The 27015-nt window shown below is 44.9% G+C and overlaps 1 protein-coding gene and 1 pseudogene across 2 annotated transcripts in view; one reads left to right on the plus strand and one right to left on the minus strand.

The window, feature by feature from the left end:
* DIP2C (disco interacting protein 2 homolog C) overlaps nucleotides 1–27015 on the plus strand; it is a 373359-nt gene that overhangs the window by 96072 nt on the left and 250272 nt on the right. The gene's annotated exons all lie outside the window — the stretch shown is intronic.
* LOC118702537 lies at nucleotides 2358–3488 on the minus strand (annotated as a pseudogene).

Genomic DNA, 27015 nt, shown 5'->3' on the forward strand with positions numbered 1-27015 from the left:
ACACGTTAAGCCGTGGTTGCTGTTGTTTTAAAGGCTATGGTATGTTTCCTGTTGCTTTAGGAGTAAGTGGCCTGGGGAGGAGGGCGAGGTTCATCCACTTTTCCCTTTTCCTGTCTGAATATTGGACTTCGTTGTTGTTGTTGCTGATAGCTACATGGGCGTGGAGTTGAGAGGAGGCGTTGATAGCCGTGTCCCCTGGAAGCTCCTGTGGAGCGGGCCCCGCTGCTCCGCTCTGCGCACCTGCGTCAGCCAGGCCGGGGCTGCGGTGTGACAAGGTCACCGATGAAGACGGCAGCCAGCCCAGCGCCCCGGTTCCGTGGCTTACTTCCTGGGGCCTATCGGAAAGTGTCCTCTGGAAGGAGCGTCTGGCTGCGGCCATCGGCGTGGGCCCTTGAGATTTCAGTTTTTGGTCCATGACAAAATTGTCAGTGATTTTTTTTTTTTTTTTCCAATTTGATAAATAGGGTGGAATTGGGCTTTTTTAACCTTCATGTTGTGCATTTAGTATGTTTCTACATTAGATGCTTCTCTGTTAATTACAATCATGATGATAATAGTCATAGAAGTTCCTTCCATTAATTGAGAGCTCAATGGGAGCTAAGCATTTGCATACCGTTAACGCGAAGAGAAAGCAGGGAAGGAGGCACTGCTGTCCCCGTGCTACTCTTGTGGAAGGTGGGGCTGAGGTGAATAAGTGTGTCCGGGACCAGGCGGCCCAGCTGAGGGGAGCGGGCCTTCCCTGTCTCTGCTTGCTGCTCTGCAGCACAGCCTCCCCGTCCAGCTGTTCCTTTTCGAACTTCTTACAACACTGTGTATATACTGAAATACGAATATGCAAAACGCTCTAGGGCCGTAGTGGGCAAACTGTGGCTCGCGAGCCGCATGCGGCTCTTTGGCCCCTTGAGTGTGGCTCTTCCACAAAATACCACGGCCTGGCCGAGTCTATTTTGAAGAAGTGGCGTTAGAAGAAGTTTAAGTTTAAAACATTTGGCACTCAAAAGAAATTTCAATCGTTGTCCTGTTGATATTAGGCTCTGTTGACTAATGAGTTTGCCGACCACTGCTCTAGGGGGTTTGCTTATTTAAAAGAATCTTAGTGTAAAAGTTTGGTAATGAGTCCATGTGTAGAATAATGGTCTTTTATCCTCTGTGTAGGTCCTAAGCAATCATTTATCCCACCCAAACTCTTCCTGAATCTTATTCCCAGAGAGAGAGCCTGTAAGTACTAAGGAGAGCGCGGGCTGCCATGCCCCGTGTGCTGTTAGGGGCATGCCAGCCAGGCGACCGTGCCGATGCAGACGCTGTGGAAAGCAAGCTGCCTTACGGGGTATCTAAGCTAATGCTTGTGATTACGTTCCAGAGGAGTGATTTGAACACTTGTAATAAAAATAGGAAAGCATTCATTGCATCTCATACGAAGATTAAATAATTTCCTGGAGTTCCCTCCTTTCTCCGAAGTTCAGGTCTCCCACATGGTTTATGGAAGGACATGGTTTTTTCTTGCCCACCTCCCTCCGGCACATAAATAACACCACCTCCCGAAGCTGCAGCGGACACTTTGCTTATGTTAACCACCGGCAATAAAACAGGCATTCCCTCTATATTGTTTATTTCTTTATGACAAAAATGAGTGAATAATTACTGGCCAGGAAAGTGTGCAGATTTTCAGGTCTTTTTTTAAAAAAAGTATTTAATTTAATTTATTTATTTTTATTAATTTCTCTATTGATTAAGGTATTTTTGTCCTCAACCCCTCATTCCAACCCCCCGCACACTCATGGCCCACCCCCCTATTGTCCTTGACAACTGGTTAGGCTCATATGTGTGCACATAAGTCCTTTGGTTGATTTTTATGTTTTTAATATATTTTGTTGATTTTCTTTTATAGAGATGAAGGGAGAGGGATAGAGAGTTAGAAACATCAGTGAAAGAGGAACATAGACGAGCTGCCTCCTGTGCATCCCCTACCGGGGATGTGCCCGCAACCAAGGTACATGCCCTTGACCAGAATTGAGCTTGGGACCCTCCAGTCTGCAGGCCGATGCTCTTTCCACTGAGCCAAACCAGTTAGGGTAATTGTCAAGTCTGTTGGTATAAACACTGACTTTCTCCCCTGAGCAGGAGGTGCGTGCATTTTCACTCCGCGCCTCGGGCTCCAGTGTTCCTAGCGGGGGCGTGTGGCCCGTGGTGTCTCCGCTGGGTGTGAACAGCCTCTGTAAGGCTGCGGAAGGTTTGCGGAGGAAGGGTTTGCTCTGCACACACGGGTTTTCAGGAATAAAGGATACACTGTTAATACAATGGCACTTTTTCTTTTTTTACTTTCTGGTTCTAAATTTTATTTTTCCAATGGACTTGACTCGTCACTGCACAAGGAAAGGAAACCCACCAAACCTTTTAACTCACAAGACTGTTTCTACACTTGCTTGCATTTTTGCTTTAATGTCTTCTACAGAACTAGGTCCTTCCGGTGTCTCCCCCCCCCCCCCCCCCCCCTGTTTTTTATTTTTATTTTTTAAGGATTCTTGACCTTTTGATCTTGGTGTTGACGATTTTGAGCCTTTAATTTTCTGGTTCAATTTTTGTGCATTTTTGGCTGGAGTATCTCTTATGGATTTATTTACTGGAGCTTTTCAGCTTCCTCATCTTCTTACTCATCATCTTCATCTTCATCATCATCATCCTGCAATCCTCATTCTCTTCATCAGCAAGGTTTACTTTTTCCTCTGGAGCCTTGCCTACCACCTGCCGGGGCAGAACGCTTTCCAGACATACTCAGGAGTTTCACACCCTCCTCCTTGTCATCTTCTGCCTCCGCCCCTTCCTCTACAGCTAGCTATTCAGTGCTGCCCACTGGCACGCACAGGCCCCGGACCACTCGTCAACCCTAAGACCACAGTGGTGTGATCTCAAAGCCACCAGGGAAAACAGTTGCTGAACAGACGTTTTCCAAGTTGCCAGTGTTCCTTTAACTGGACTGCTTTCCTCATTCATGGCCTCTGCCTCAACAATGTGAAGTTCGTCCTTTGCACCAGCCCCTAGACCACATGTGTCAAACACAAGGCCCGCGGGCCAAATCCGTCCCGCCAGGCCTTGCACTGTGGCCCGCACCGCGCTGTCATCACTGCACTCCGCTGCGTTTCCATCACAATGACAGTTTATGACTGTTCAGTAAACCATTCGGCCCGTGATTTAGGCTGGATTTTAGATTTTGGCCCCTTCTCTGATTGAGTTCGACGCCCCTACCCTAGACTGACGGTTTGTAAAGATAATTGGTGCTCATTTTCATCATTATCCCCGTTAAAGGGGTCATCTTTGCCGGCCTTTAGGTCACAACCGAAAAGGCAGTTCTGGGGCCTCAGAGGGCTCATGCCCATGTCCATAGAATCTTCCATGGGGGTGGGGAGGGCGCACTTATGTGAGGGAGAAGGCGGGCGGAGATACATGGCTTCTGTGCTGCAGCACAGGTGCACAGGACGGCACCACATCAGCAACAATGGCACTTTTTCTAACACTTACTTGACAGTATATGTGCCTTTGAAGGAAATACCATGCATTTCTGTGTATGCCATGCTTTGTGGGGGTAAAAGTGGTTACACAGTTTTGTAAATAACAAGATCTAACACAATTACAAGTTGCCTGTGGTAATGTCTGTGAGAATATTATGATTGATAAAACATTGTGTCTTTTTTTAATATGTGGCAAAATGATTTTAAATCCATATTATTTTGTTTACAAAGAAAAACCATACTTTTTTTCTGAAAATAGTAGCTGTGATGTACATCCGAAGTTTTCTCATCTGGAAATGGAAATTTGCTCTCATTCCTTTGCTACTAAATTGTAAGAACTCCTATATACAACGATTTCTTCTTTCTATGGAAATTCTGAGCTCCCAAAAGGATTTTTTTCTTTTTAAAAATATTTTTATTTATTTCAGAGATGAACAGAGGGAGAGAGGGATGGAAGGAGGGAAGAAGGGAGGGAGGGAGGGAGGGAGGGAGACAAAGAAACATCAACGATGAGAAAGAATCATTGATTGGCTGCCTCCTGCATACCTCCTACTGGGGATCGAGCCCACAAGCCAGGCATGTACTCTGACTGGAATCAAACCTGGGACCCTTCAGTCTGCAGGCTGACGCTCCATCCACTGAGCCAAAATAGCTAGGGTCTACAAAGACCTTTCTCATAGCTCTGTTGTATCATTGCAGTGTTTGGTTCCATTTTATTAAACACAAGAACAGGTGAAACATGTGTCCTAGTGAGTCTAAGGACAGACACGTTCACTCAGTTTGGAAACATTGTTCTTCCTAATATAAATTATATAACTGTTGGTTTGCCTCCCATCCCGAGTCACCAGGTTTCCGTGTTGGTAGCGAATGAACTGGCTTTTTACAGAGAGAATGTTCTGTATTGTTTGCATGGGAGCACTTCCAAACAGAATCACCAGGACAGGGACTCTTCCTCAGATTTCCTCCTGGGATGCGGCCTCGTGGGAGCTGGGCTGGGTTTGGTTGGCTCGTTTCTTTCTCCTCAGAAAGTCAAGTCTGCATGCCCCTCCAGGTTGTCCTGTAACCATGGGCACTCTAATAACCAAGTGCCTGCTACACACAATGAATACCTAAGATGTTATGAGATTTTGGGTTTAGGCTGCACTTGGAGCAGCTGAGTTGGAGAGGATTGAATAGGGCAGGTGGGAGGTGAGGGCTTCTGAAGACAGGTTCCATCTCTCCTGCAGTGTGTGTGTTGGGGGGAGGGTGGAGATGGGAGGGAGTTGGGGGCTGGGGCAGCGCTGGCCCAGAGCTCAATACCACAGCCTCAGCCACTGCTCACCGCGCACAGCCTGTCTGCATGGCCTCACTGTTTGTTCACGTGCTCCCTCTCCGTGCTCATTCCACCTACAGGTCCAAATAAAGAACAGAGGACGCCACTACTTGAGTGATAACGTTTTATTTAACTTTATAAAATAAAGACATTAGAATTGTTTTTGTGTGATTCTTCCAGACAGCTATATTCCCATTGTACATGTTTGTATTTACACCATATGTGTACAATCTGTTTTTCCTCATGGTTATCTAAGTATTGCAATTAAGATATCTTTTTTAATCAGCTTAACAATAACCCACAACCGTCAGACCAACTTAGAAATCTTTTTAAAAATAATCTGAAAGTACATTTTTGAAGTACAGCTTTAACGGTTCATGGACAGTTTTCCTTAGGTAACTTTCCTTGTTTGTTTTTTTTGTTTTTGTATTTCCGGAAGCTTGTTTTTATTTATTTGGAGAAGAGTTCATGCCTTTATTTTTCTCTACAATGGCTGCTGTTTTAGTGACTATGGCGTTTATATATTCTGTTGACATACAGCAGTCTCACGTTTAGAAAGTTGTGCTTTACTGTTTAAAAAAAATATAAATGTATGGGCTATTTATCTCTTTACTAGCTTATTTCAATAAAAGAAAAAACGTAAGTGGAGCAGCGCCAGTATTGCATCAGAAAGGCCAGATCTGGTGCGTGGCGGGGCAGCAGGTGCATTCCAGCGGCAGTGGGTGGGCTGTGCCCGCTGACGCAGCCGCTGGGGCGGCAGACGGACGGGCTGCCCTGTGTCTCTTCCCCGGATGCTTGTCTGCGTCTCCGGGAAGTGAAGAATCATCCCACTCAAGAAGTTCATTAGTGACTTGGTTAAATCAGAGGCTTTGTCTCAAAGGCGGAGACATGAGGACAAGTTTCTTCTCTGGAGTCTCAGAAGAACACTGCCTTCTTCGCTGATGAGCCCGCGTGCACCTTCCGGAGGAGGAAAGAGCTGCACTTCTGCCAAGCCAGGCCTCCGCGGAACGCCGGTGCTCACTGTGTTTGTGTCACTAGCCGTGTTCGTCGGAATTCGTTTTTAAAACTCCTGTCTGAATATGTGTGTGTGTATCAGGTGGTACCAGGAATAGGGCTCTGGCAGGCTCTGGTGCAGTACCGTCTGTCTTGCATGAGCAGAGAATAGGGTGAAAACGGTTGTTCTTTGCTGTGTAGTACATGACATTTGGCACCTTGTTGGACCTTTCCGACAGTGAAGGAGCCAGTGCCTTCGCTGGCATTGTGCACGTTCATTTAATCATCACACTCGCTCTATGTAGTCCGTTTTTCTCTAGAGGAGAACACTGGAAAAAAATTTTTTTTAATGTATTTTATTGATTTTTTATAGAGAGGAAGAGAAAGAGATAGAGAGCTAGAAACATCAATGAGAGAGAAACATCGACCAGCTACTGGGGATGTGCCCGCAACCCAGGTACATGCCCTTGACCAGAATCGAACCTGGGACCTTTCAGTCCGCAGACCGACGCTCTATCCATTGAGCCAAACCGGTTTCGGCAGAACACTGAAATTTAATAGTATCTGGGTGACTTGTATAAGCAAAAGAAACTTTACAGTTTATTAGTGTCGTATCAACTATTTCGTTTTCCTTTACTTATCACACCCGTTGTTTATTACCACTTCACGAAATAAATGGGAAGTTGTCACCAATCAGGAAATATCCATCCTCCTACTATTTAATTTTACTCAGAGTCCTGACTACAGTGCGTTCTTCATCATGCCGTAGCAGAATCCTTCCAACGTTGCCAGTACAAACAGTTCAAGATAAACACAGCATCCTCTATGTCAAAATTGAATGTGATACATAAGTTCTATTATGGAAGGATAAGAAAGACATCTAGGATGGAAGGAGAATAGAGAATGTTTACATAAACAGGGAAAATAAGAACTTTGTGCACTTCTCCAAATTTGGGACTTGAGGGGTAGGATGACTCAAACCTGAGCTTATTTGTCTAGTTTTGGATTTTCAAATAAGTGCTTTGAGTTAGCCGTTTATTTGGGAATTTCCCTTTTGACGGACTGCCGCTAGAATAGTCTGATTTGTTGTTTTTGTTTCTCAGGACAAAAGGGCAGGCTGTCTCAGAGGCAAACTTCAGGTTCTGCTTTTGGAGAAACAAGTTGTTTTAAACGATACTTTTTCAGGTCTTCCCTCTTCAAAAATTAAAAAAAAAAATAAATCTTTGGGCTTAGTCTCATCCAAGTTTACTGTGTTATTTTACCACGAACTTACCACTGTTTTAGACTTTTATCATTCATGGTTACTTAATTTTCATATAAGGAAATCTTGTACCAGTTAGAGTTAAGTTTCTCGAAGGCTGAGAGTTATTTTATATTTTCACAAACCACCGGGCCATTTACATATGCCTTGGAAAGACAGCATGGAGTCCTTCCTCTGTGCCAGGAACGGTGCTAGCTGCTTAGTGCAAAGGTGAAGCCACGGTTCATTTGGGAAGCTCTTGCCACAATCAGCGAGTGAGCACATGGACGACTTAGTGTGACCGTGTGTGAAAAATGTGTACAGACTGTTATGGGGACGTAGAAAATGGGATTGACTTGAAATTTACTTTTGCCTTTATTAATTCCTACTTAAAGTCCTGATGCTTTTTTTCCTCTCTTTAAAAAAAGTCATTGCTGATCACTGGTGAATTGGTGATAAACTACATTTATGTCTTTTAAATAATTTCTTCGTTCAGCTTGAGGCCATTCCCCTGTTAAGTGCCAGTAATGGGTCAAAAGATGGGTCAGTTTTACTGTGTCAAAGGATTATTAAACACCACAGGGTGCAGCCGAGCTGGATTTTGCTCATTCATGAAGTGTAAGCTTTTTATCTCCTGCTGGTGGGCACACTCAAGGTGCAGGTGTGATTAGTTCAAACTTAACCTTTTTTCTTTTTTAATCCTCACCCGAGGATATGTTCCTATAGATTTTGAGAGAGAGAAAGGGAAGGGAAAGGAAGGGAAAGGAAAGGGGAGGGAAGAGGAGGGGAGGGGAGGGAAACATCAATCTGTTGCCTCCCATATGGACCCCGACCAAGGACTGAACCCATACGTAGGCATGTGCCCTGACTGGCAATCAAACCCAGAACCTTTTGGGTATGGGACGATGCTCCAACCAACCGATCCACCTGGTGGGGGCCAATTTTAAACATTCTGAGCAATGTCGGAAACGCAAAGATCATAATAAATGAAAATATACGTATACCCCAGTTAGTGAATTAAATATCTTAAATGGAATGTGACGGTCAGTCTCTGTTTGTGACATTCTACACTATCTGTCATCATTTAGTTTCCATATAAGTATTTAGTTTTGCTAAACTGGGGAGAAAAGAGCAAACTGAAATGCACATGTGTGCAGTGGTTTCCGGGGGCTGGCGTTGTGCTGGGTAATTTTCGTGCCAGCTTATTTAATTCTCACACAGCCTTGTGAGGGAGGCTTGTTACTGAAGAAACTGTGCACGAAAAGACTGAGGCTGGAGAGGATAGGGATTCGTGGACAGTCCCAGCCAAACCCGTCCTTACCATTGCTTTCCAACACGCAAACAATTGCCAAAAGACAATTATGATGAAATACAGTTAATACAAAGGTGTGACTTAATCTGTGGTGAATCAGCAATTACTTCACAGCACGGTCATCAGACCGTAATTATGGATAAAAGCCACCTTCTTTGTGTCGTGCATGGAAGTGTCAGGAGGGAGTCCATTCACAGACACTTATAGGCTGTAATGAGGTGCTGGCACATTTGGATTACAATAGCCGAGTTGGGTGGAATCTTTGCCAACAAATGTGTGTAGTAATTTAAAAAATCTCCGTTCATTTTTGTATTAAAAAATTTGAGTTCTCAAGTCATCACAGCCGATGGCAGCAGGGCACACGGCTTGAGAGCGGTGCTGGGAATGGCACCCCTCTTCCAGAAATAGCAACTGAGCTCGGGGAGGGGAATGCTCGACCTGAGGAAAATGCAAAATCATTAAAATTCTAAAGCGTGGCTGGTAAAAATGCTAACTTGGCTCTTCCTGCAGTGGAGCAGTCATGGGTAAGAGAAGATTGCATTTCATTGTTGCATGTTCTGAAAATGGCGCCAGAAGCCGGTGCCCTAAATTGAGTTCTCCCTGCTCTGGAGACCTGCTGGCGCCAAGACCCTGCCTCTGTAGTCAGGTTCGAGGGAAATGCGCCCCGCGGGTCTCCCCGAGCCTCCCCTGAGTCTGGAAGGTGTGACCTCCAGTGCAGTGCTTACAGGTCTGAAATGATAAGTGTGCGTGTACTCAGTGCCGTGACAGCTGCTTTTACCTGCACACACCACCCCGTTGACTGTCTTGTGTGCATCATTCCTCGGGGACTATTTGCTGTTCAAGCCTAGACCCTCCTTCCTTCTCATCTCATGTCCGGTCTGTGAGGCATGTGCTGTTTCCTCATTTTTGATGAGTGCTTGTGCCCATAGGAAGGAGCCTTAACCTACTGAGATCCTTCACTATTGGAAAACCTGGGTCTCTCTGCAGTGGAGCTTGCTGCTTAAACTGCCATAATCAATCAGTCAATCAATTTTCCCCTTAAACTGCCATAATCAATCAATCAACCAACCAACCAACCAACCAACCAACCAATCTCTTTCTCTCTCTGATAGACCTACTTTCAGCCCTAGAAGGCTCCTAAGCACAGTTGGTTACATGTCTTAGTCCCTGGCTCACCCCTTTTGGAGGGGTGGGGCAAAGAAGATATATCGCAAAATTTATCATTCTCTTCTCTTTTTCAAACAAAGCTGCCTTGACCAGCCAAAATTTTCTGCAGTTATATTTAGTGGTTTGGTATTTGCAAACATCAGTTAATATATGACCCTTAAGTCAGAATTTTATTTATTTTATAAAAGCATCACAGCCGAAACCAGTTTGGCTCAGTGGATAGAGCATTGGTCTGCAGACTGAAGGGTCCCAGGTTCGATTCCAGTTAAGGGCATGTACATTGGTTGCAGGCACATCCCCAGTGTGTGTGGGGCTGCAGGAGGCAGCTCATCGATGTTTCTCTCACATCAATGTTTCTAGCTCTCTTTATCCCTCTCCCTTCCTCTCTGTAAAAAAAAAAAAAAAAAAAAAATCAATAAAATATATTTTTTTAAAAAGCATCACAAAGGTCTTGTTAATTAAGTGTTTTACATGTAATTAATAAATTATACTTGTAATACACTTAGGTCATCTTCCAAGTAATTCTCCAAGTTTTAAATTAGTGTTTACAACATTGTGCTCTACAATTTTTCAAGGTAAAGTTGAAAAGGTTACAGTATTGGAGTGAGTCCCTTTAGACCACTCATTTCTATTTTTAAAAAAATGAGATATAATTGACATACAATATTATATTAGTTTTAGGTATACAACATACTGATTTGATATTTGTATATATTATGAGGTGATCACCACAAAAAGCCTAGTTAACATCCATTACCATTCAAAATTAAAGAATATTTATTTTTGCTTTTGATGAGAACTTTTAAGATTTACTCTATTAGCAACTTTCAATCTGCAAATAGTTCACTATACCCATCATGCTGTGATGATATATTTTATAGATGGAAGATTGTACCTTTTGACCCCTTCACCTGTTTCAATCCCTCCACCCACCCCCCTTCACCCCACCCCAGCGTACCAATCTGTTCTCTGTATCTACTATTATATGAGTTTGGTGATTTTGTTTTGATTCCACATATAAGTGAGATCATACAGTATTGGTCTTTGTCTGTCTGACTTATTTCACTTAGCTTAGCACAATACCCTCTAGATCCATCCACGTTGTTGCAAATGGCAAGATTTATTCTTTTTATTATGACTGAGTAATATTCCATTGATGGAATATACACCACATTTTCTTTATTCATCCATTGATGGATGCTTAGCTTGTTACCATGTCTTAGCTATTGCAAATCATGCTGCAATGAACATGGGAGCTGTATCTTTGACATAGTGATGTTATTTTCTTTGGAGCAGTGGTTCTCAACCTTTCTAATGCCGTGACCCTTTAATACAGTTCCTCATGTTGTGGTGATCCCCAACCATAAAATTATTTTCGTTGCTACTTCATAACTGTAATTTTGCTACTGTTATGAATTGTAATGTAATTATCTGTGTTTTCCTATAGTCTTAGGTTCCACAGCAGCGGTTCTCAACCTGAGAACCACTAGCAGGGTCACCTAAGACCATCAGAAAACACAGATATTGCCAAGTTCGATGTCAAAGACCATATCACCAGTACTTTCTTCAAGGAGCTTGATGTATTGGGTTTACAGTTAAGTATTCAATTCAGTTCATTTTGAGTTAATTTTTGTGATAGTGTAAGATAGTTATCCAGTTTCATTCTTGTGATTGTGGCTGTCCAGTTTGTTTCCTCAACATTATTTATGGAGACTATCCTTTCTCCGTTGTATAGTCTTGGATCCTTTGTGGTAAATTAGTTAACCATATAAAAGTGGGTTTATTTTTCAGCTCTCTATTATGTTCCACTGATCAATGAGTCTGTTTTTAAGCCAGCACCATACTGTTTTGATTAGTACAGTTTTACTGTATAGTTTGAAATCAGAAAGCGTGATGCCTCAGCTTTGTTCTTCTTTCTCAACATTGCTTTGACTATTTGGGATCTTTTGTGGTTCCATACAAATTTTAGAATTGTTTGTTCTACGTCTGGGAAGAATTCTCATAGATATTGCATTGAATCTGTAGATTTGTTTATGCAGTATGGATATTTTAGCAATATTAATTCTTGTAATCTATGAGCACAAACACCTTCCATTTTTTTTTTTTATCTCTTTAGTTTTTTCTACCAATGTCCTATAGTTTTCAGAGTACTAGTTCAGTTCTTTTATCTCCTTGGTTAAATTTATTCCTCTTGATGCAACTGTAAATGGGATTTTCTTAATTTCTCTTTCTGATAGTTTATTATTAGTGTATAGAAAAGCAACTGATTTCTGAATATTAATTTTGTGACTTTATTGAATTAATTTGTTAGTTCTAAGTTTTTTTGGTGGCATCTTTATTATTTTCTATATATAAATATCAACTGTAAATAGTGATAGTTTTACTTCTTCTGTTCAAACTTTGATGCCTTTTATTTCTCTTCATGCCTAATTGCTATGGTTAGGACTGTCTGCTCTGCTGAATACAAGTTGTGAACATGGACACCTTGTCCTGTTTCTGATTTTAGAAGGAAAACTTTCAGCTTTTCACCATTGAGTACGGTGTTAGCTGTGGGCTTGTCATGTTCTCTCTATGCCCACTTTGATGATAGGTTTTAACATAAAAGGATATTTCTCTATAAGCCAGGCAAACAGATAGATAATATTAGCTTTTTAGCAGCTAGCATCTTGAACCTTTCTCCTTTGTTTCATGTGTGGAAGCCATTCCCGCCATGATGTGGAAAACAAACAGTTGGCATGTTGAATTTAGTCTTTTCTGTGACAAATAGGATCATATTAAACCAAATAAATTTTTTAAAAAAATATATTTTATTGAGTTTTTACAGAGAGGAAGAGAGAGAGGGATAGAGAGTTAGAAACATCAATGAGAGAGAAACATCAATCAGCTGCCTCTTGGACACCCCCTTCTGGGGATGTGCCCAAAATCAAGGTACATGGTTAAAGCTCTTAACCTGAATCGAACCCCGGGACCCTTCAGACCGCAGGCCAACGCTCTATCCACTGAGCCAAACCGTTTCGGCACCAAATAAGTTTTAATGGCAGACCTGGCACATGTAAAGCATTGGCTGCAGAGAAAGGTAATTGAGCAACGAGGCTTCTACTTTGCTTGCATGAAACCTTTGATCATTGTTGGGATTTCAGCGTATCTGGCTTTGAATGCTTGAAACAATGGTGGGTATACCACTTTCTGTGACTTTTGAGCGCTTGTGTAAACATCTCTGTGGTTAAGCCATGTTTGTGTGTGTGTTTGTTAATAGAGCTTAATAATATTTATATTGAGGCAGATTCTGTCTTTTTAGTTTTAGCATTTTTGAAAAAGAATATGTGTTGCCTTTTCTGTCAGTAGATTAACCAAGCCCTGCATTTGTGGCTCAGTTGGTTGGAGTGTCGTCCTCTACACCAAAAGGTGGCATGTTTGATTCCCATCAGGGTGCATGTGTTAGGCAACCGATTCATGTTTCTCTCTCACATTGATGTTTCTCCCCCCCCCCCGCCCCCCAAATAAAAATTTAAAGAAGAAGATGAAATAAATGCCTGCTGTTCTTTCTTGGACTACAGCCTTTGGAATGGCCCACCGTGGTGCCCAGGCCTGTTTTTCCTGTTCCCCGGGATCAGGCTTGGGTGTGGGATGGGTACTTTAGTTTGCCACATGTCATGTGAGGCTGGCACCTCAGGAATTGTTTTTGTTTCACTGTTACATTATCTGATTTACCCCCCCCCCAACGTACTCTACTGTATTTTCCATTTTAATTTATGTGTCCATAAAACAACAGAATAGTTATTGTCAACAAACAATATGTAGTTTCCTATTTATTCTTGGTTATTTAGTTGAAAAAAGATAGTAGTGGTGTTTATTTTATTAAAATCTGTGATAGGAATTGTGCAGATCTTTATGTAAAATGATCAGTTTATTAGCTATGGTAATAGATATTAATACGTAAAACAGAATGTCTTATGGCTAAAAGGAGTAATTCTCTTTTTTGATGTGAATAAAGACTAAAACTTGTTATTGACCCATGTAGTCAGTAGAAGGTATTATATGACAGAATAAGAAGATTACTTTTTTGTTTATCTGCTGTGAAATTTTCATACATCTCTGCAAGATGTATGAACAACAGAATAAATGTCTCCATGGAGGTAAATTGTCTACCAGGACAGCTGTGCATTTGACTTAAAAAATCCAGAGCATGGCTGCAACCAGTTTGGCTCAGTGGATAGAGCGTCAGCCTGCGGATTGAAAGGTCCCAGGTTCAATTCCAGTCAAGAGCATGTACCTTGGTTGCAGGCACATTCTCAGTAGGGGGTGTGGAGGAGGCAGCTGATTGATGTTTCTCTCTCATTGATGTTTCTAGCTCTCTATCTCTCTCCCTTCCTCTCTATAAAAAATCAATAAAATATATATTTTTAAAAATCCAGGGCATGGGCCAGTTTTCCAGAAAAGGAGTCCAGTTACTTTTGAGTTTTTGATAACAACAGGTCCACAGCATTACTTTGGTAGGAACTTCAGAGAGATATTTTCATGAATAAAATACAATATTTTATCCCTATTCTCGTTGTGACTTTGGTGATGGGTGAAAAGTCTGTCAACGGTGTCTGTCTCTTATAGATTTACTTTGCTTTGTTCAGAAAAAAAGTATTTGAATGCCTACAAGACAGAAGCACTTGGTCATAAACACAATAGTCACATGTGGATGAACTGATCAATCTCATGCTCTACCAATCTAAACGAGAACTGTGTAAATCTAATTATGTTTTAGCTTCTTATTAATATTAAACTTTCCTTATTAGTTATTCCAGCTCCTTCCATACATTGCTGCTCGAAGTCTGCAACGACGGACTCCTGAGCAGGGTTCTGATGTGACGGCTAAAGGCTGGAACCATTTCCCATCTCCCTGGGTGTACGTTCTGGGACTCTGACTTTTGAAAGGATGTGCTCATTTGATAAACACGGGCGTTCTCTGCTATTAAAATGTATGTGCATTTTCCTCGTAGAATGAAAGTGGTACCTTTGTGGCTTGACGACATGGTCCTCTGAAAATATTGTAATCTTCCCGCCTTATTCAGTATGTGAGTGGGATGCCCTGGGTATTGGTGGGAGATCCGACGGGATTTGTGCGCTGAGAGGCGTGTCATGGCTCCTTACGTGGGGTGGGGTAGGTGCTGACTGCGGACCCTCAGGGAGCTGTTTGCTCACCTGGATCGACACCTACAGTAAGGTGACCAGACGTCCCGCTTTTGGCGGGACAGTCCGATTTTTGGAAAGATTTAAAAAATTTTTTTGGACTTTTTTAAAACGCCGAGGGACGCGGGACAAATTGTTAAAAATTGGGACTGTCCCGCCAAAAGCGGGACGTCTGGTCACCTTACCTTAGGTAGGGGTGTCGAACTCAATCAGAGAAGGGGCCAAAATCTAAAATCCAGCCTAAATCGCGGGCCGAATGGTTTACTGAACAGTCATAAACTGTCATTGTAATGGAAACGCAGCGGAGTGCAGTGATGACAGCGCGGTGCGGGCCACATTGCAAGGCCTGTCGGGACGGATTTGGCCTGCGGGCCTTGTGTTTGACACATGTGCCTTAGAGCTTCGGTGTGTTGGGGCTCCTGCTCCCTGTAAAGCCAGAGTCCCCGTTATTGCCACTGGAGTGACCCTGATCGGAAGCTCGTAGGGGCTCCTTTGAAGAGGAGAACCTTAGAGCCTCAGGGTTGACTTCAGGGATTTTAATGATAACGTTGCTGATAGATTGTAAACTGGGAACCAGATGTATACTCCACAATGCTTGCAGCTCTTCTGTAACTTGAACTCCGAGGCAATTTACAGGTTCAATAACAAAACCGTGTAAGCTGTGAAACTGAAATGAGTGTTAGTTTAAATAGTCTTTGGTGAAAACAAAAGCTGCTTCATCTTGCCCCTGGTGGTGGGATGCATGACCGGTTTGTGTTGTTCTCCCCCCCCCCCCCTCCCCCCATCCCCCTTGCCGCCAGCCTTAGCGGGCAAGGCCGTGCTGCTGTGCAGACAGATGTGCACACGCAGCGTGGACATCCTAGGGCACACGTGGTTTCGAGGTGGCTGTCAGGTGGGCTGGAACTTAGTGAGACTAGCTGTAAGAATAATTTACTGCATTGCAAGTAGGATGAAAAAAATTCCTCAGTGAACCTGAAAATAAGCGGGCTAATTGGGACTGAGGAACCAACCCCAGACCAGTGAGAAAGAGGAAGACCGAAATTGGGAAGGCAAAGCAAACGAGGATGGGGAGTGTGTGTGGAAAGTGGGGGGGTTTTCTTCTGTTGGAGCGACCAGTGCTGATGGCTGCGATGCCTGCAGTGCCCTCGGCTCCACCACAGCAGCCTTTGGTGCCCAGCGCCCTCAGGGACTACCGCCTCGGAGGCGGAGGCAGGATTCCTGGTTATACTCCCGCCTTTGTCAGTGGGAGCCGATGAGGGATTGTCAGCGAGGATAAATCTGCTCCATCAGACAGATGCTTGTCGGCACAGTGGTCATTTGTTATGTCCAGCCGGAGAGAAAAGCGCTCCTCCCTTTCCGTCTTTTTATTCTATGATACTCATCGTGGCTGGGTCTAGTGGTTTTTCCATGAGAATGTGAGGGATGGTGACGTCTCTGTTACTCTCCAGAGAGACCGCCTGGCTGCAGATTCTTTGTTTTAAAAATATGTTTTTATTGATTTCAGAGGGAAAGGAGGGGGAGAGAGAGAAATAGAAACATCAGTGATGAGAGAGAATCACTGATTGGCTACCTCCTGCATGCTACCTACTGGGGATCAAACCTACAACCCGGACATGTGCCCTGACTGGTAATTGGGAATGAAATGGTGGCCTCCTGATTCATAGGTCGATGCTCAGTCACTGAGCCAGGCCGGCCAGGCCAGCTTCAGATTCTTGACTTGGTGGAGAAAGTCCTCCGTGTTTGTTGGATTAAGGCAGATCCATTGTGGACAAACTGAGGTGACGTGTGAGGCCTTTTGTCATGCAGGAGTTTTCAGAAACGTCTTATACTGAAAACACAATAGCCTTTATCAAATAAAGCTAAATAGGGGATAATATGTCTTTATTAGAATGCAGTCAACATAATTTTAATCGAATAACGAAACAAATTATTTGTCACTACTGAATTCCTTGTGATCTTCTTTCTTTGAGTGGAAGTATTTTGCTGATGTTACATCAACAATGAGTTGGCTGCTTAGCTTGTGAGGGTGGGTGGGAGATGGATTTATCGAGACAGGTCCCAGCCTCCACAGACTGGAGGCAGCGGGAGGGTGCCTTCTGGGTGAAGTGGTGAATACCGTTAGACGGAAGGGGGTTGCTTTTCGGTTTGGAGAGCCTTCTGCATGAAGTGGTGTTTCATCCGCGTTGACAGATGGTGATGTTTGCGGACGTGGGCTGTGGGAGATGCAGGGTGTGTCTGGGAGTGGCAGTGATTCAGAGTGGCGTGAGGACTGACCCAGCCTGGAGAGCAGTGGACTTACCACTGGGGAGGGTCCCAGGCGTGGGACCAGAAAGGCATCAGCTGGACTTAAGTGTGTGTCACTCGGGACAGAGTACTTTAGATGCTTCAAAACTCAGTTTTGTGTTTTTTTTTTTTTAATCTACAAAATGGGCATAAATAAAACACACCTTAAGAGCAGGAAGATTAATTCAGATGATAAATGGAACTGTTTTCCCTCCCTGGCACATACACACAGAAAAAGCACCAGCCATTGGTGGCAGCCACAGGCTGGATTGGCCATGGAGCCGTGCAGACTGGAGGGGCTTTACCTGGTATGGGGTCTCTGTTCATTGGAGGGACAGCCTCACAGGGGCACTCGGTACCCCCTGGTCTGGGGTGTGCATGGTCAGTTGGAGCTCCTGAAATAACACAGGGACTAGTTGATCACATGTGAAAACAGGTTAAGGTGGAGGATATGCAGAGAAGGTCTGAATCTAGGAAACATTGGGACTTCTGGCTGCCAAGATTATTGATCTGTATATATATGGGCAGATGGTGATGGAGAAACAGCTCAGATTGCTCCATAATGGTAAGTGCAGAAGATTGTGCTGTGATGACATCATTAACTCTAGGTCACCTAGTCAGTGCTTTCTGGGAGTCTTCTCCCCTGCCCAGGCCTGCTGGGCCCCAGGGCGAGGCTTGTGGACTCACCTCCTGTCCTTCCTGTTGGCGTGTGGCTGGCCACTTGGAGACGGCGGCTTACTTAGTCTCTTACAGCCTTCAATGACAAGTCAGCATGTTGCAGCGATACCCAGATTTGAGGAGTGAGTACCAAGTATTCCACCCTGGGTCTGCCATGGAGCTGATGAACGGGTCCCTGGGAGAGCCTACACCATCCTCGGGTGGTGGTTGTTTTGAACTTGACCTTCGAGCCAGTTTATTTTCACACGGGAATGCCAGGGAGCTATTCGCCCGTCACACCTCATTATGTATCTCAAATTGTGTTAACTTCTCCTCTGAATTGCTTCCCTTGTTTTGGCTTTCACAAAGATGACGTCTGTTCTAAGCGCATGACAGTGTGTCTCCACTGAGGGTGTTCAAAAGCATCTCCCCCAAGCCCCGACTGTGTCGGTGACGTTACTGTGTGGACCTGCTCTGTGGCTGGAGCTGGGGCTGGGCCGGCAACTCCCTGTAGAGGGCCAGAGAGCACATGTGTTTTATCTTTGCCAGTGTAGTGGCCTCCCGTACGTACATGTTCTTCCTTGTTGTGGATTTTAAACCCTTTATTTATTTATTTATTTAAAAAAATATTTTATTGATTTTTTTACAGAGAGGAAGGGAGAGGGATAGAGAGCTAGAAACGTCGATGAGAGAGAAACATCGACCAGCTGCCTCTTGCACATTCCCTACTGGGGATGTGCCTGCAACCAAGGTACATGCCCTCGACCGGAATCGAACCCGGGACCTTTCAGTGGGCAGACCGACGCTCTACCACTGAGCCAAACCGGTTTCGGCGGATTTTAAACCCTTTAAAAATGTAAAAATACCTCCTCGCTCACTGAATTTTGTTCAGGGGCCATGGTTTGCAGACCTTCGACGCACTGTCCTCCTGAATCTGTCGTGGATTGCCCCCCCCCCCCCCCCCCCACACACACACACACACACAGGAGCCCTCATCACGACTTCAGCACTCCAGCGAAGAGGCTCTCCCTTTGATGCCGATTACGTTACAGGTCTTTTTTAAAGCTCTCTCTTCCCAGTGTCTCTCAGGAGATGCAGCTGCCAACTCCGCGCTGTCGCAGGTCCAGGGAAACGCAGAAGGCTCCGGGTATTTGTTTCATCACTTCCTGGAGAACAGCTCGGGGACATTTGCAGGAACTCCTGGTAGATCCAGAATCGATGTCGAGAATTTTTTCCTGAACGCGTGTCGCCAGGATGTCATTTCTCATCCCTCTCCACCCCCTAATCCTGTGCGATGGGCTTATCTTCCTGCTGCCGTGTGGATCTGCGAGAGGCTGAAAAATACGCTTTCCCCTCCTAATTTAGAATTCCAGCCCTGATTTCACAAGCGGGTGACTATTCTTACTCTTCTTGAGAGAGCTAAAAAAAGGCCCCCATCAGCACTAAGAAAACAAAGCAATGCCAACAGGCCCTCTGGGTCTCCTCCCCCTCCTCTGTGGCATGCCGCTGACCTGCGCGGGGCTGACCGTGCCCTCCCTCCTGGGCCCTGAGAGTCTTGTTTCCTACACGCTTCCTCTCCCCTCAGCTCGGAGGGCACAGGGTAGCGATGGGGCGTCCCAGCTCACATAAAGAGAGAGAGAGCACTGTCAATACTGATATCTCTGTCCTCAGTAATCCCTGAAGCGCAGGGAGGTGACCCACCGCCCCGGGGCCCTGGGAGTGGTGCGGAGCTGGCCCCAGCCCCACGCCTGAGCCCCCCCCCCCCCCCCCCCCCCCCCATCACGTTGATGCACAAGGCCTGTTAGCCCAGCTGCAGTCTTCCCAGAAATATTCAGATGAGGTAGGAAGAAGCACTTGGGGAGAAAAAACAACCTGCTAATTGTCTGCTGACAACCTGGTAACTGTCCCTGGACGGCTGGCCAGAACGTGGGCCAGCGTTTTGAGTGTCTGCTTTGGTGGGCCTGGGATGGGCCCGTGTATGTGCATTCCCAGCAGGCTCCCAGGCCTCCCTTAGAAACACTGTTCTGGGCTCCGTGCAGCCTGGCATGGGTTAGAGTTGAGCAGAAATTCCACTTAGAATTGTCTTGAATTAGGGCAGTTATCTCACATAGAGATTTAAACCACTGGAAGACCAGATAGCACGTCATGGTTTACGGATTAGGGTTTCTCTAATCTGAGTCTTTTTTTCCCTCCTTTTTTTTGGCAGAGAAGAAAGAATTTATTGGCTGAGCAAAAATATAGGTAGGATAGGGCAGTGGTCGGCAAACTCATTAGTCAACAGAGCCAAATATCAGCAGTACAACGATTGAAATTTCTTTTGAGAGTCAATTTTTTTTTTTTTTTTTAAACTTACACTTCTTCCAATGCCACTTCTTCAAAATAGACTCGCCCAGGCCGTGGTATTTTGTGGAAGAACCATACTCAAGGAGTCAAAGAGCCGAAGTTTGCCAACCACGGGGATAGGGCATAGAAGAAGCAACAGGACAGCCCAGGCTGGGCTGCTATGGCTCACAGGGATGTCAGAGAAAAGGGAGCCTTGGGGACAGGCTCAGGGGGTAAGCCCAGGACAAGCTTCCACTGCCTGTTGCTCCCCTGGTTGGAAGTCTTTTGGGGTCCCTTACAGAGGGGAGAAGGGGGATGAGAATGGCAATAGTGTTTGTCCTGGGTCCTTCATCCTGAGCATATTTCTCTCTCTTGCAAGTGGAAATCTTAGGGGAGGTTTTGGGGAAGGGCTTAATAGTATATGCATCAGCTTTCCAGGTGTGCTCTTTCAGCGTTGTGTGTTCATTGATGGATTGGAGCCAGGGCTGTGGTCATTAGTCACTGCAGCTGGTCCTGAGGCGGCCAAGGTGTCACTTGTCTGGTTTTGCTGCTTTTCTGGGCCTGGAGCTGAAATACAAGGGAGGCCTAGATGTTATCTTCAGGGAGATGTTATCTTCAGGTCTGGGCTGTTTAAACTGAATGACTAGCAATATGAACACCACACCCCATGAGGAGCAATAAGCTAGCGGAGGAAAGGTTACCCTGGGAGTGAGGTTCTTGTTTTCCCAGTTTTGCCCCTGGCTAGGCATCCAGGCTTTCTTTCCTGGTGAGTTTCTGTGCCTGGCCCATCGTCAGTGCTCTGCTCTTTTCTGTCTGACTGCCTATAACACTTCTAGGTTGCTTCGTCTTTTCTAATAATTAATTGACATGAGACAAATTAGTAAGAGAATATAACCAGATTTAATTGCATGTGTATATACAGGATCCCCACATGTATGAAAAGTTCAGAGACAGAAAAGTAAAACGAGGTAGGCAAGACGTCCTGAGCCAAGGAATGAGGCCGGAGGCCCAGAGGCTCGGAGGAGAAGAGTGTCATTTCCCAGGAAGACAGGAAGAGCAGATGCTGAGTCATTGTGTGCGCTCCCTCTTAGGTCGGTGATAGCTCTTATCAGGGGCAAGGCCCCGAGGTAGAAGTTGCTTGTGAGCCTGCAGGGTCTCGATTGCCTTTAGCCCCAAATAATCCACATGTCAAAGGGGCACACCTCAGGCAGGCCTGCTCTGAACCCCTTCAGTCTGTATAGGACACGTCATATGATTATGCAACAAACAGGGTCATTTACCACAAAGTCAGCAACACTAAGAACTTCAGGCTTTTTTTTAATTAAAAAAAATTTTTTTTAAATCATGTTAGTCCCATGCCTTTCTACCAAGACCCAATTCAGTAAATGCCATTTTATAAGTAGACTAGCATGCTTTCTGATGGCCTTGCTTACTTCAGGAGTATATTATTTACTGTGTAAAACAATAAATGAACCTGGCTGGTTGTTCAGTGGTTAGGGCACATGTGTCAAACACAAGGCCCGCGGGCCAAATCCGTCCCGCCAGGCCTTGCAATGTGGCCCGCACTGCGCTGTCATCACTGCACTCCGCTGCGTTTCCATCACAATGACAGTTTATGACTGTTCAGTAAACCATTCGGCCCTTGATTTAGGCTGGATTTTAGATTTTGGCCCCTTCTCTGATTGAGTTCGACACCCCTAGGTTAGGGCATTGGCCCCCGGACCAAAGGGTCTTGGGTTTGAGTCCCCATTAAGGGCACATGCCTCAATTGTAGGTTCCCCAACCCTGGTAGGGACCAGTGCAGGAGGCAACCAATTGATGTCTCTCTCGCGTGCGCGTGCTCTCTCTCTTTCTCTCTCTTTCCCTCTTTCTTTCTCTCTCTCTCTCTCTCTCACCCCTCCTCCTCCCTCTGTCCCACTCTCTCTAGAAATCAATGGAAAAAATATCCTCAGGTGATAATTAAAAAAAAAGTACATCATATAGCTTTCAAATGATCTCACACTAATATTTCTTGAAGTTGAGCTTTGTTAGACGTTGGCAAGAACCAGATGTTAGACTGGTGGGTTAGGACTGGTCTTGGGCTCAGCAGCCTCATTCCTTGAGTTCTGTCTGGGAAAGAATTCAGAGTCCTCTGAGCTGAGTCTCCATTCAGAAACATCATCTGATGGGGCCCTGCCATATGCAGATGGGAGGAGTCCTCTTCCCCACTGGATGCTGTTTGGGTGGAATTCTGACGATATCCCGAGAAAAAGAATTTTCTGAAACTCACCTGGGAAGATGAGAGTGATTTATATTTGCATGGCTTTTTACATCCTTGGGTTTCCAAAGTCCCGTTTCCCTTAGGCCAGTCATAGAAGAAGTGCAACTGGGGTTTCAGTAACGCTAAAAGCAAGCCAGTGTCTACATTTTCTTGGTCCCGTTCAGCATCAGGCTTGTTGTGGTCCATCAGTCTATTGTGTGGGGATCCACATGGCTGGGCAAATGCAGGGGAGCTGGTGCGAAAGAGCCCCACAAGCCCCGAATCAAGCGCAGCATGCCCAGAGAGCCAAGAGCACACCAGAGCAAGCTTCTTTGTTCGGGAATTCTGTGTCCCCAATTGTCATGCGCTTGCTGTGGCCACACCCATTCTGGCCAGTGACCTCTGTGCCCAGGTCTGGCTGACAGAAAGCACCTTCCCTGGTCATGCCCGCTTCACTGGGCCTGTGTCTGTCTTTCCTTGGTCCAGTCCCCCTCCCCCAGGGTTTTGCAGGGAACATGCCTTTAAGTGCCTGGCTTTCCTTTTGCTCCTTTCCTGCTATTAATAACTAGTTAATGACAACAGCATCACAGAGACCCACCGAGCTTTCTCATCTAGGCAGCACACTAATTGTGGTGTCACTATCATCCTGGGTTGTCTGGCGAATCAGTGTTTCTTCAGAGGAGAGATGGAAAGTCATAGGCCACGGCTATATTCCTGTTTGAGCTGTGTGGTATCGTATTAGAGGCATTGTATCTTTAAAGGCAATGCCTCTGAGGAGAGAGAGATAATCAGGGGTCTGAGTTGCAACAAAGAAAGGGTCGCATTGTCTGCTGGCGCTGGCCTGGGAGCCTGGCCGTGGACACGGGCAGGAGAGGTCCCTGCCGTCCTGACCCCTCCACGCTGGCTCCGTTCTTGCTTTTTCTGAATGTGTAAGCTTCGAAATCTAGGTGAATTCAAAAAATAGCAGCTGTGTGTGCTAGCACTGTTTATTTTTAGAATGCTTTTTCAAAGAAAAAGGCAAGCAGGGAAGTTGAAGGACCTAGTTGTATGGCCTGTTGGCTAGTAGTATGTGTATCACAAGAAGAGATTAATAATAGTGCAGCCTTCTAAAGAAAATTGTACGCATTTAAACCACAAATGCGTAAAAAAGTGTATCTGTAAGATTCCTGACAAAGTAAGCTGTTAGTGAATGGTAGTCATTCTTATAGCTTTAAAATGGGCAAAAATTGCTTGATAGTTTTTTAGGTGAGTCCTTCTTTGGACTGAGGATTTTAATATAAAAAAATTCCCCTAAAAGATACTAAGTTTAAAACTTAAAAAAAATATATATATTTTATTGATTTTTTTACAAAGAGGAAGAGAGAGGGATAGAGAGAGAGAAACATCGATGAGAGAGAAAGATCGATCAGCTGCCTCCTGCACACCCTCTCCTGGGGATGTACCTGCAACCAAGGTACATGCTCTTGACCGGAATTGAACCTGGGACCTTTCAGTCCGCAGGCTGACTCTCTATCTACTGAGCCAAACCGGTTTTGGCTAAGTTTAAAACTTTTTATTCCTTAAAATGTGTTTCAATTTTTTTTTTTTTTCCCCCCTGATGTGGTTCAGAATCTTCTTTTCTTCCTTGTAAAATTGCAAAGGCCTCAGGAAGCAGGTCTTCCCGTGCAGGAGTGAGAGGCCAGCCCCCCGGTAGGAGACGAGGTAAGTGCAGGAACGTGCAGCTACAGTATCTCAGAGACAGGCTCTGCTGAATGAGTGTCCATTTCCCGAGTATAAATACGAATCAATAGTTTCTTTCTTCATTCAGATTCAGCAATGTTTTTATTAAGTCATTACACTGGCAAGTACTTCTGAGCAGCGCGCCGAGGTGAAGTGCGTGTCATTCACGTGTTTATTTGCTGTGATGTCCTCCGGTTACACCCCTTTGTTTGTCGCCGTGCCTCAGTCTCAGGTTTAGAATGACTCCATGAGCCTGAAATGTACAAGTGCATTTGATGAGATGCTGTTAGAAACGGGACTTGCATGGAGCAAGTTGAAGAAAACACACAGTTTTTTACTTTATTACTTTACTTTAGCACATGTGGATTCTGTGGTTTTCAGTTCTAGGTGTAATTGGGGTGTAGTCTGTGGAAAATGCCTTCTTTTAAAACTGGAAAAATTTTAACCCTCATAAGCATTGTTTCAAAAGCAGAACCAAGATGGAAAAGAAACCTTCTGGGCTGATTCTAGTTGGAGACGGTTTCACTTCATGTGAAATGTATGTTTCTGGAGAGTCCAAATAGTGACTTGAACAGGTTACTGCTTTGTAGTTTTAGGAGTGATGTTTCCTCCTAAGTGAATTAAAACTGTTGGAGGACAGGGCTCTTTGTATACTACAGAAGTGTACATGCCCTGGCACAGTCAGCACATGACTGTCAAAAAATGGAATTTTATCTATTAGGTAGAGATACAAACACACACACATTTTTATTGATTTCAGAGAGGAAGGAGAGAGAGAGGGATCGAGCCCACAACCTGGGCATGTGCCCTGATCAGGAATCGAACCATTAATAGTACCTCCTGATTCATAGATTGACACTCAACCACTTAGCCATGTTGGCTGGGCTGGTAGAGATTTTATAAGTTACCAGGTAGTCTCCTCACTAGTCTCCTAATGTTTCAGATATATGAAACTGAAATGATAAAAGAGACAAATCACATTTCTTTCTTTCTTTAAAAAGTGAGCCTTTGTTCTTAAAATAACGATTCACTTACAACAATATTTCTTTGCAACTTCGTCAAGAGCACATTCGTCGCATGAGTTCTCAAGTGAGCTCAGTTTTCTGGACAGGGAAATTATTAATTTTGAAGTTTATCTTGATGTCGGTGAAGGGAAATTCTTTCATGTGGATGCCTCTGTATACATGTTTTAACATGTGGAAGTAGTCTTTTTGTGCTTGAGGACCATATCTGTTAGAATCATTATTGAAAACCTCGGGAAAGCAAAAAAGGCTTTTGCCTAACAAAAGATGAAGCCGATTTCCTACGGTACAACCTAATGCTTTTGATGAAAGAGATGTCCTTTTGAACCATACTTCCAGCTTATTGACTATTTTAGAATAATAGCAACCTTGATGATCGGGTTCCTCGGTCTGCAGTCCATTAAAAGCAGCTGTGAGCCGAAACTGGTTTGGCTCAGTGGTAGAGCGTTGGTCTGCAGACTGAAGGGTCCCAGGTTCGATTCCGGTCAAGGGCATGTACGTTGGTTGCGGGCACATCCCCGGTAGGGGTGTGCAAGAGGCAGCTGGTCGATGTTTCTCTCTCCTTGATGTTTCTAACTCTCTATCTCTCTCTATTCCTCTCTGTAAAAAAAAATAAATCAATAAAATATATTTAAAAAAATAAAATAAATAAAAGCAGCTGTGAGAAACAGCACAGACCTGCAGCTGAGCAGTCGGCACCTGGCAGCCAGGGGCACCGCCGAGGCCCCTGTCATGGTGGCTACTGAGCCGGAAGCAGCTCCCACGTGGGGGATGTTGTGCCAAAAGTCCTGGCAGTCTAGATGGGAACAAAGGAGAGCGTCTCTGAGGAGGAGGAGTGTTTATTCACTTCAGAGGTTCCTGCTTCCACAGTGGCTAGGAGCCTGTCTGAGGGGGAACCTCTTCTTATCACACGTCCCACTTCCCAGCAGATGGTCTGTGGGAGGGACCAAAGGCAGGTGTGTGGTCACAGGACTGGGGAGGTGGCCTTCCAGTCTGGCATGAGTCCAAGGACTCAGGAGCTGAGCTGCGGCGTGGGGGCCTGGAAGCAGAAGCCAGACCACCAACTCATCTTCCCTGTGTCAGAGACTCCCGTTGCGATTGCTGGAGGAATCACCTGCAGGAGCAAAGGGAAAAAGAACAAAAGACACCTGGACAAATATGCTGTCATGTTGAATGCGTTTGGGAGCTGTTTTCCTGAGATTTTGGAAAGAGAAGCCTTACCAGGTGCAGGTCTACCAGTAGATGTGTGTATGTGTATGTGTGTGTGTGTGTGTGTGTGTGTGTGTGTGTGCGTGTACACACACTTGTGAGCATATGTGAGAACATCTTGTTGGGGGTATCCCCCACCAGAGCTGACTGCTGGTTCTGTTCCATGAGGCTTTGTTCAGTGGGATCACTGAGTCCCCCTATCCAGTTCGAGGCCCCCGCACCTGCTAGAAAAAGAACAGGCACGAGAAAGCAATAGGAAGTGATTTGTTGTTGACAGTACCATGTGGTAATTAATATTTTCTTAAAATAGCTGCTCACTTTGGAAGTCAGCGGGTTTTCAAGCATGTCAGTTTCGGAGTCTGCAGCCAGGGGGGAAAGTGTACGTTGAAGCCAGCCGGCGGCATTTCAGAGACGGCTTCAGGAAGACGGGCTCACGGGTGTGCTGCCAGGGAGCGGGACACCTGAGAAGCCTGCGTGCTGATCTCTGAAGTGGCTCGAGAGCTTCCATCTTGATTGACTCTTAATTAACAGTGCGGTATTCTCCTTTAAAGATCAGTGTTTACAGGGCTCGCATGTCCCTGGGGGTGTTTTGTTTCTGTTTGTTGCCAGTTTCTGGCACTGAAGGCTGTGTCCTCTAGTCATCCCTGCCTCCCCTGAATGCCGCTCTGTCCTGGCTCCCTCTGTGGCCATGCTCCCTGTGCCCCGGGTCCTTTCCCCACCATTGTTGAGTCTTTTTATTTTTTTATTTTTTTATTAATATATAATATATTTTATTGATTTTTTACAGAGAGGAAGGGAGAGAGAGTTAGAAACATCGGTGAGAGAGAAACATTGACCAGCTGCCTCCTCTACA

Source organism: Pipistrellus kuhlii, unplaced genomic scaffold (assembly GCF_014108245.1).
Source record: "Pipistrellus kuhlii isolate mPipKuh1 unplaced genomic scaffold, mPipKuh1.p scaffold_m20_p_1, whole genome shotgun sequence".
Lineage (NCBI taxonomy): Eukaryota > Metazoa > Chordata > Mammalia > Chiroptera > Vespertilionidae > Pipistrellus > Pipistrellus kuhlii.